The following is a 10,996-nucleotide window of genomic DNA, read 5'->3' on the forward strand; positions in this document are numbered from 1 at the left end:
CTCTCAGTACCTCTGGCTTCTCTGATCTTTGCCTCTGTCTCTCCCAGCTTCCTCAGGCTCTAGAAACTTCTGAGCTCTGGTCTAGACTGCTTCTGCACTCCACACTAGATCAGGTTACACTGACTTTTGCTTCCCTGTCTGGGCCTTATATAAACTAGGGCTCCCTAGCTCCCTCTAATGCCTAAGAGCTGGAATGACACCCCTAGCCGGCCTGTACTTGCAAGTTTCATAGTAACAGGGAAATACATGCATTACATTACATGACATTTTATAAAACTGACATATAGCAACTTCCCATAATTAAGGAGGGACGACAGCACACCAAGTGACCTTTGGTAGTGACGGGTATTACAGTTCCCGTACACTACATGCGCTCATGCTTCACTGCAATGAATGCTGCAGGGGGGATCAGGAGCAGCACCAGCTCCATCTGCAGCAAAAGTCTGGAGTCTCTAAGGAGCACTTTTCTTCACCCACCTACTGAAGAAACCACCCACCAACAGCAGCAGCAAGACATGGAGCAGAACCTGACTGCACCCTGCCACCCCACATCCAAGATCCCATGGCCCCATCACTGACCCCATAGCTGCTGCCTTCATATATTAATTCTTTGTTAACATTACAGATTTGCAACGTGCAGCTGTTGTGGAGCTACAAGTCCCAGCATAGGCTGACAGTCTGCATTTTCCATGGCATGCTGGGAGTTGTAGTTAAACATCAGCTGGAGAACAGCAGGTCACACATCACTGGACCAGGTGTCAGTGACACAAAATAATGAATCAGGAGAAAATTGTATCAATGTCGAGAGTGACAATACAATACAATGATAATATATGGAACATGGATGGCGCCGCCACTGATATCCCGCTGCTGGGGAATAACTCCCATCATGCATGGGGAAGACCCACTTATGGGACGCTATGTATATGTGCCTATAGGCCCCAATGTATTGTATCTGCGGAAAAATGAATAAAGTTTATTGGGGAAAAAAAGACAAACATAAAAAAGTTTTCGGAGAAATAGCAGCAGGTCCAGAAACAAGCGTCTATTATACAGTAGAATTATCTATAATGTCCTGTCTATATACCGCCTAGATATACATTATATATATATACTGTCTTCCATTGTACAGGGCTAAAGTGGGAAATTTACATACATTCAATATAGATTACACCTGATTGGCTGCCTCCTCCGGCCACTTTATGATGTCACGGAATACTGTGCTGTTGGCTCCTCCCCACACATTCTGATTGGCTGCCTCTTCCAGCCTCTTTATGATGTCATAGAATATTGTGCTTTTGGCTCCTCCCCGCAAATTCTGATTGGCTACCTCCTCCGGCCTCTTTATGATGTTATGGAATGTTGTGCTGTTGGCTCCTCCCCCGCACATTATGACATCACACACATTATATAAGGGGCTGCAGAGCTGACACTCCCCTGAGGGTTGTAGTTAGTGCTGGAGGTAAGTCTGCTGTGTCCTCAGCTCCTGTTGTGTCTGTCATCTTCTTCTATCATGTCTCCTCCTCTTCAGTAATGGCCGCCTCTTTCCTTTTCCTCTTCTGCAGCTTTGGTTGGTGAATTGCGTAGAGTCAGGTAAGTCCATCTTTCCTGTAAGTGTACAATATGTCTGATTACTCTCAGCACCTGAGTATAACCGCATGTAGAAGCTTCACAGATGGACCCAGTAGAAGGGATGCGGGTGGCAGTGGTGTACCTACCGCAGAGGGAGACTTGGTGACTGCTATGGGACAGGGGCTGCTCTATGCATTTGCTTTTTCTGCTTCCTGTTGTGTTTTTTCCTGCAGTGGTCACTAGGGGGAGCTCACTGTATACAGCTCACATGCCGTTTGATTGTAGTTTTATAAATCCGTATGCACTGAGCTCCCCCTAGTGGTGGCTGCCAGCTGCTGTGTTAGGGAAATAGGAGATTTGGAAGGGACACTCTGTGTTTTGCTATGTGGATCAGGAATATAACTGCTGGGTTTGCAGACATTTCAGTTGCTATGGGGTCAAACAACTAAAGGCCCATTTCCAGTGAGATATAAGGTGCAGTTAATGGTGACTATAGAGGATGGAAGGGTGTGTGGAAAATAGAATGTGGCTCTGTCCTCAGTGTTATTATAGATGCCCCATGGTCATCTCTGCTGTGTGCATCATTCCTGTGTCTGAACTTCATTATTTTTTCACCTATACAAAGTCTCTGTACTGTGACATCACTGTGTTTATTATCTCTGTATTACCCCAGTACTTTTTGTGTATCGGTAACAGTAAGTGGGTCCTTAGGGTTTTGAGTGGTGGGGAGTTCCTCAGTCGCTGCTATAGGTTAGGGTTTTGATGGTCAGATAAGGGATAATATGCAAGGACCAATAAGTGAAGACTGAAGATTTGAGGATAGGTCTTGAAGTTTAGATAATACATAAATATTGATAGAAATTTTTCATTATAGGCTCAGGTCCTGAGGTATGGGTACAAGTTGAGGATAGATCTGGTAAATGGGGCTTGTCCATTACTCATTTCCACATGACTATTCATCATTTCTATATCAATAGAGCACATAGAGCATGTCCTAGACTCTCACTGTCTTATCTACTTTTAGATTGGAGGAAGTCAAGGAGGAGAAAAAGGAGGAGGAGGAGATTAAGATTGAGGAGAAGGAGATGGAGAAGATTAACATCGATGAGGAGGTGGAGTATGGTAACATCAAGAAAGAGAATGAGAAGATTAACATCTTGGAGGATATAACCATGGAGGATGAGATAGAGGAGATTAACACTGAGGAGGAGTTGGAGCAGATAAACATCAGGGAGGTCGTGGAGGAGATTAAGGTTGAGGAGGCAGAGGAGATTAAGATCATAGAGGCAGAGGAAGTTAAGATCGAGGAGATGGAGGTGATTAAGATCAAGGAAGTGGAGATTAAGATCGTGGAGGTGGAGGAGATTAAGATCAAGGAGGTGGAGGAGATCAAAAATATGGAGAATAAGATCGAGGAGGTAGAGAAGGTTATGGAGGAGATAAACATCGAAAAGCAGGGGAAAGTGGAGGACAATACAATCAAGGAGGTAGAGGAGAAGAACATCAAGGAAGAAGAAGTACTGGAAGAGATGGTGGAAGTTATCAATACTGAGGAGGAGAATGAAGGCGCGGTGGTGAAAGAGGAAGAAGAAGAAAGTGAGGAGGAAAAATATCAGGTTCTCATGTAAGTACATCAATGTAAAGTTCTGTATATTGAGTTAGGACAGTGATTGAATTGATTAATCAAGAATATGGCAAAGAACCCGTGGAGCAGTTCTCCATAGCAGCTAATCAGGTCACAATTTACATTTTCCAACTGACTTTCAGAGCTACAATCTGATCTTGCAGCAGTTTGATAAATCTTTCACACTATGTAGAAGAATTACTGATCCACAACATGCAACATTTATTGTCCTGAACATCACCCCACATTCTACCTATAGGTAAAGCAGCCCAAGGTCAAAAGGTCAGATATAATCTATAATATTTCTATCTCTAGATCTGAATATTAATAGATAAAAGTATTCTTCATCCACAGCTCCACCTTCATATATGAGACGTCGATAGTGGAAAGGACACAGTTTAAATCTCCATGCGTTGCAGAGTGCACAGAAAACACACTTCAGGCAACCACAAAACATTTCATACAGTCATCAGGCCTCATACATAAAAATGCGGGAAAATGAACACAGAGATCTGATTGGCTGTTACTATGGAAATCTCAAATGATGTCTTATTGTATCATGTCTATGAATGAGAATACTCCTAACCTGTAAATATAATCTCGTTGTATTTCCCTGACAGGTGGTCGTGGACGGTGAAGGGCTCCGAGCTGCCAGTAAGGTGATTATATCATAGAATAATAGGGCAATATAGGCGTCTGCCTTACAAGGTGATCCACGAGTTGTCCCCCACCATATGTGACATGTATATTTATAGAAAGGACAATTCTCCTGTGTCCTCTAAAGGAAGGTAGAAGGAAAGCTTCTGAATTTAATATCAGTCTATTTATCTGAGAGACTCGCTATATTGATGACATTCTCATCATAAAACATTCCAGATGCAAGGGGTTAATTATGTTGTGATGTCATGGATATAAATTATTACTAGTAAATGTAATAATGATCAAAGGGGGCACCAGTCTTGCCACATCTTATATTTGGGGTGTATATTGGGTAGTTCCAGTAACCAGAGCTGTTTTCTATTATATTATCCGAACAGTGAAGAAATTGGAGCCACCCTTTAAGATGGACACTATGTAAGTGTATAAACCGGGCAGGGAGGAACTGGCAATGCTGGAGCCTGGGCAAAGGGGGGTCACAAACTTTTTTACCTTAAAACCAGACCATAGAGCATCACGCTGATATCCCATCTAAACTCCTCCCCTAATAATGGTGAGCACAAAGTCCTGATATAATGTATGTTCTATGTCTAATAGCAAGGAGGAAATAGAACTGGAGGAAGAAGAGGAGGAGAAGAAGGTGGCGGAGGAGGAAAAGGCGGGAGAGGAGGAAGTGAAAGAGGAAAAGGCTAGAGAGGAAATGGAAAAGGAAAAGGTGGGAGTAGAGGAAGTAGAGGAGAAAGAGACTGTAGTGGAGGAACAAGCTGAGAACACAACAAGGTGAGTACAGAGTCTATATATAATGAGCTGATAATATTTCCAGATATAGGTATATATAACTATGTGATCGGAGCCCATACATTGTTGTCAGAACTGTTTTTTTCATTATAGACCATTGGACATAGAGGTGATGCCGGCCCGACCAACTGAGGAGACCACCCAGTAAGTTTATAGAATAAGTAAGACAGAACTTTAGTGGTCACATACTTTCCTGCTTTGAGCTCTGCCTCATTTAGAGTCCACAGGACATGACACAGGACAGTCTCCGTGTACAGAACTGTATAGACTGATCCTGTCATCACATGGAGCTGATCTTATCTACTTTAATCTTTCCTTTAGGACAAGACGCGGTTGGTGGACACCAAATTGCCTGAGAAGACAAAACAAGAGCAGCAGGTAAGTAATAATTTACCTTCAGTCTACCTGTAACTGCCACTTGAAGGAGCTCACTGCATAGGGGTTTACACAGTGAACTCTATGATACATCAGCATGCAAAGAGCTCCCCCTATTGGCCACAGAAATAATTGATGTAATGCATTAAACGTTCATGAACTAGGGAGGGAGCAAGATAGTTTTTTGGGGCACTAGGACCCCACTGTGTTTGCCGATGTATGGAATCTTTTAAAAAAATCTATTCTTACTTTTCCAAGCAGCATCAGAAAGAGCAGCAGGAACAGACTAACAAGGTAAGTACGCAAATTAACATGACCCCCTGTACTCCTTCTATGAGGGAAAATGCAGAAAATATTTGAGGGTCCCAGAATAGTTCCCTAAATGTTTCCTCCAGTGATACCAGCTGATTGTGGGGGGACTCAGCAGCAGGACTCACCGTAATCAGCTCGTATCTCTAGGACCTACTAGCCCTCTCTTCATCAGTCCCCACTGTCACCTCTTGACCTGTCCACTCTCATGACCCCCCTCCGGTCTTATCTCCTGCAGATGCCTCAGATTCTTCTGCTGCTGTAGTTATGATGACACCGGCGAATAAGAGAAATATGAGATGTCTGGTCCTCATGGAGTCCTCAGCAACACTATGAATTTCACCTGAAGATCTCAGCAAAGAGGTTAAGAATATGAAGATGGTGCTGGGTCCTGCACTGGAGGAAACTGCTGACATCAGAGGAAATCCCTTCAATAGAGGCGGCTGGTGGGCAGGCAGAGGACACACCAACCATGTCTTCCCTGCATCTCTGTGTACAGACATTATCTGATGGCTGCCCTGAGTCCCCTTTATATGGGGACATACATCCTGCTGCCTGGACATAGATATAAGAAGAAATACATGTAATAAAAGATAGAATATAGAAATCTAATAAATGGAGAAAAAACAAAAAATAAAGGATAAAAAGTATAACAGTCCATTATCTCTCGTTTAGAAAGAAGGAGAAAGGGTTTGATGAAATACATAACTCCTGGTTACAGGCCCGAGGTGCGCTTGTCTTATCCCCTTCTACGGAGACACCACAAGAATACTTCATGGCTGAACATCTTCTGGACTCTTTTATATATAGTCTCATTGTCAGATGCAGATATCATAAATTAAATTGTATTGTTGGGGCAATAAGACGGGTACCGTATTTTTCGCCCTATAAGACGCACCTGCCCATAAGACGCACCTGCCCATAAGACGCACCTGGTTTTAGAGGGTGAAAATAGGGGGAAAAAAAATTGGGACAAAAGGTGTGTCAAAACTTTTAATAAAATAACAGACCAATATTTTAACAATGTAAACATTAACAGTAGTAACCAGCAGCATTAATAACCATCATTATTGACTTAAATGTCCAGGTACAGTACTCCTCTATTCATCAGGGAACCCCAAAAACTCCTCATCACTACTGTCCAGGTTAATCGCACTCTGTGGCTCAGTATCACTAGTATCGGTGCCTTCAGATTCGTTGTACAGCATATTGTCCTCAGTGCCATCCAAGGCATTGCTAATGCCACACTTTTTAAAGGATCTGACGACGATTTCATCGTTGACTGCCTGCCATGATGTTTTCACCCACTCACAGACTTGGGTGATGGTGGGCCCCTTCATCCGTCCAGTGGGAGTCAGGTCATGGTTCCCAGCTGCCATCCACTTGTTCCATTCCTCCCTCATGAACACTTTAAATGGCTTATTAATAGAAACGTCCAGAGGTTGTAGCTGGCTCGTAAGCCCCCCGGGAATTACCGCTAGATGGGTGTTCACTTCCTTAAATCTTTTTTTTGTGGATTCGGTGATATGTGCCCTAAACTGGTCAAGCACTAGTAGGGCAGGTTTCTTCAGAAGTCCTCCAGTGCGTTTGGACCACACCTTTTCGATCCATACTTTCATGCCATTTTCGTCCATCCACCCTTTGTCGTGAACATGGACAATCACTCCTCGTGGGATCACCTCTTTTGGCATGGTCTTCCTTTTAAAAATCAGCATTGGTGGCAGTTTGGTGCCATCTGCGCAGCAGGACAAGACAACCGTGTAACGCGTTTTCTCGTGTCCAGAGGTCTTCACAATTACGTTTTTTGCACCTCTCACATCGACGGTCCTATTCGATGGAACATTGAAGGTTAACGGAACTTCATCTATGTTCCCAATCTGGCCTATTTCATAGCCATGTTTCTTTCGTGAATCCAGCACAAATTTATGAAAAGAAAGAATCTTGGACTCATATTCTTTGGGCATTTTTTGGGCAATTCTTGTTTTGGTGCGCATAGCAAGGCCACATCTCCTCATGAATCTGTAGCACCATGATGCCGATCCAGTGAAGTCGCCAATACCTTTCTCTGCAGCAAGACGTTTGGCTTCATAGATGATCATTTTTGTGGATACTGAGAAGCCATTGTTCCTGTGACATGTGATCCACTCTTTCATGTCCACGTCTAGCTGTGGCCACTTTGCAGCACACCCACGAAGAGTGTGTTTACTTTTCTCCGCTTTCTCCAACCGATCCTCTTGTTTCCTCCATGCACGAATCATATTTTCAGTTGAAGGCGGCCCAAAATGTCTCTCCGCTGCCCTGTTTCCATGCTCTTTGGCGTACTTTATCACCTCTAGTTTAAAAGGAATTTTATAAGAAAGCCTTTTCTGCTTTGACATCGCTCAGAAATGTACAGTATGCAGCAGGAGACTACCGTCATTTTCTGCAATAGAATACAGTAATGGAAGAACTGTTAGCACTACAATTATGGGGGTACTGTAGCTAAGGACATCAGTGGATGCCAATGTTATGGGGGGGATCTGCCACTAACACAATGTTATGGTCGGATATGCTGCTGACATACGATACCGTACTTATTGGGAAAGGGGGGGATCCAATGACACTTTAAGGCGTCATGCAGACATCCATGGAGCATGGTCCGTGAAATCCTGTCCTGCTGAGTGCACGAAGGGCACAGCGTCATAGCAACCAATGGCGCCATGCGCTTCGTGCACTCAGCAGGACGGCAGGCTGGGATATCATGGACAGAGCTCCACGGATGTCTGCATGACGCCTTAATAAGGGGGTCAGTTTATTAGGAGGTGGGCACTTTATTAACAGTGGGGTCCTTAGGGATGTCTTTCTGGCAGGGCACACCACTTTATTATTATGGGTGGCACTTTATTAACTCTGTGATTCCTTAGGGATGTCTTTCAGCATTTAAATGTAAAGTGGGGGGAAGGAAATGTGCATAACACTGCCTCAATGAACATTTCATACCGATCCTCCAGCGATCCTCTGTCCGACTGAGCGCAGCGTGACGACTGAGACGAGGGGCGGAGCAGACTTCCCTGTCACACTTGCCAGCTCCGCCCCTTGTCTTCCGGCTCCTGTGCTCCATTTCCTCCTGCATAACAGCGCTTCGGGCCGGCCGGTCCCTACAACCCAGCACTTACTGAGGCCGGCCCATACCAGACCCTCCATACCACCATCACCATCTTCAGCGGATCGCAGCATCGGACTCCCGCACCGCCGCCCGCCGCTCGCCGCCCGCTGGACATGTGAGCGCTGCCAGGGCTGCAAGCGCTACAGGTACAGTCGGCACAGTGTAATATACAGTCAAATATAAGCGCCGGATATGTTTTTTTACCCCAGGTTTCACCTATATTCACCCCATAAGACGCACTAACTTTCCCCCCCATTTGGGGGGGGGGGAAGTGCGTCTTATAGGGCGAAAAATATGGTAAATTATTAGCGGCCCTTACTAAATCTAGTCAACTTTATAAACCAGTCATCCAGTTGCAGAACCCTCTGACTGGCACAGTTACTGCTAATCCTGTATAAATTGCTTAAATATCCAGTAATTATATATCAGACAGGAGGCTCATATCTTATGCATTAATCCTTCTTTATTAATGCTCACAGCAGAAAAAGTATTGTTCAATTTTAACGTAAATAAACAGAAAAGAAAAGAAAACTGTAGGGACTACACTTCCCAGCAGCCCTTGGTCGTAGCCACTCCCATCCTAGACTCTATAAAAGGACTGCTCTCACTTATCTCTTCCTCTTTCTTTCTGCTCACGGCATAGGACAGATAAGTACTACGATTCTTTTTAGCACTATTGTTTATACTGTATGCTAGTAGACATCGTTCTACTACTTGCTATGCTTTATCCTTAATTTATTCCTAATTTCGGGATTCGCAGGCGGGGCCCCCCCCCCCCCTTTTTTCGTTTCCCCCTCTCTTGTTTGCTGCTACTTCATAGCTGCCTCACACTGATTGCGGAATTAGGGCGGATGCTGTCACCAGGACCGTTCATCCCCCCCCCTTACAGTTGTCCTAACCTTTGATTGGTACCCGGACCGTGCGGACGCTATTCTCCCCTCCGGGGTTCCGATCCTATATCCCCTCACGGAGCCCGCATTCTCGCGAGATGACGCCATCTTGCTAAGCGTCATCTCGCTCGGGCATTCGACTGCTGTACTCGGGCGCGGCTTCCTCTTCACAGGAGCCGCGCCTACTACGTGCGCGCGCGCTCCCGCTCCCTTCGCGCTCTTTTTCTCAGACAGACGGACACGCAGCCCAATCGCGGCTAAGCAGGACACGGAGGGGCGGACCTCCGGACCGCCCCCTCTCAGCCAACAACCAATAGGAAATCCATCTCACTAGCTTCACCTCCCACCGCAGGCCAGTCAACGCCAGTGGTTGGAGGTAGGAGCCTGATCTAGATAGCTAGTGAGCTGCTTATCTTTTCAGTTTGCCAGAACATTAAAGTATCTCTGTATCACTATGGCAGAAGGGGGCCCCATCACTACCCATGATGATGAGTTGATGCTGGACTCAGCTCAACTTCTGAGCCCTGTCCAATTGCAGGACATTATTAATAAATCAGTGCAAGCGGCACTGGCTGCAGCTATCACAAAACCCGATACGCAGCAGGCCATAATCCCTGCCCCGTTACCGCCGCCACAAGACGGTGAGCCGCGCATGAAAGGCGGCAAATCCTTGCATAAGAGGAAACATGCATTGCGGGCACATGACTCCCCGGCAGGGGAAGCAAACAATATGCATAGAGCAGCTCCCCTCACGGACTGCCACCCCAAGCATCCTGCAGACTCTTTTCAACCCCGGGGCCTCAGGGAGTCAACTAGGAGGCACGGCTCCGCTAAACGGGCCAAACCAGACTCTTACGTTATAGAGTCAGACGAGGATTCATCCGATGAGTCGGACGGATCCGGAGTCTCCGAGTCTGAATATGACGAAGAAGAGGATGCTGGGGCATTGGCGATCCTACACGACGCCACCCCTGATAACCAGGGCAAAGAAATTATTGATGCTCTGGGAGAACCTTTGTTCAACCCAGATGCCATCTCCCACCCCCGTTCTGGAGAGTGGTCCCCGTTACCCCACGTGTCCCAGTACGTGGAGTTCTGGGCACGTAAGTCACTTGAGCGGTCAAACCGTAACAAATTAGCACATTTAGCCGAAACAGAGCCAGGCCCCGCGGCCGAGGGGATGCTGTTTGGGGAGTCCCTAGTCAAGGACATAAACAAGTTTGTGGGGTGTTTCAACAGCCTCGACAAGGCTCAGACATCACTTAAGAGAACCGGAAATTCTAGAGTTTTTCCCAGGGCCGGTAGAAGTAGGGGTCGTTCTACCGGCCGCAATAACAACGGCAAACCGTTCCACAGACCGGCCCAACCACAATATGCTCAGGCTCCCCCTCCATATACCACAACGGTGCAACCAGCACCTTTTTTCCCACCCCGTGGTAGACCGTGGAGAGGACGCGGCCACAGAGGATACCCTCGCTCCCGCCCATACTCCGGTGAGTACCGCATACACTCCACTACCTCACACACCTGTTGGGGGACGTCTAATGTTTTTTATCCACGCTTGGTCTGCGATTACGGCAGATACATGGATATTAAACACAGTTGCAGGGTTCCACATAGAACTTA

General features: G+C 45.9%; 1 long non-coding RNA gene across 1 annotated transcript; it reads left to right on the forward strand.

The window, feature by feature from the left end:
- The first annotated feature begins 4,742 nt into the window (after nucleotides 1-4,742).
- On the forward strand, nucleotides 4,743-5,617 carry LOC121000759. The gene is made up of 4 exons (XR_005778893.1): nucleotides 4,743-4,795; nucleotides 4,973-5,029; nucleotides 5,288-5,320; nucleotides 5,574-5,617. It is a non-coding gene; the product is annotated as an uncharacterized LOC121000759 (long non-coding RNA).
- Nucleotides 5,618-10,996: the final 5,379 nt, after the last annotated feature.

Source organism: Bufo bufo, chromosome 5 (genome assembly GCF_905171765.1).
Source record: "Bufo bufo chromosome 5, aBufBuf1.1, whole genome shotgun sequence".
NCBI classification, from domain to species: Eukaryota; Metazoa; Chordata; class Amphibia; order Anura; family Bufonidae; genus Bufo; species Bufo bufo.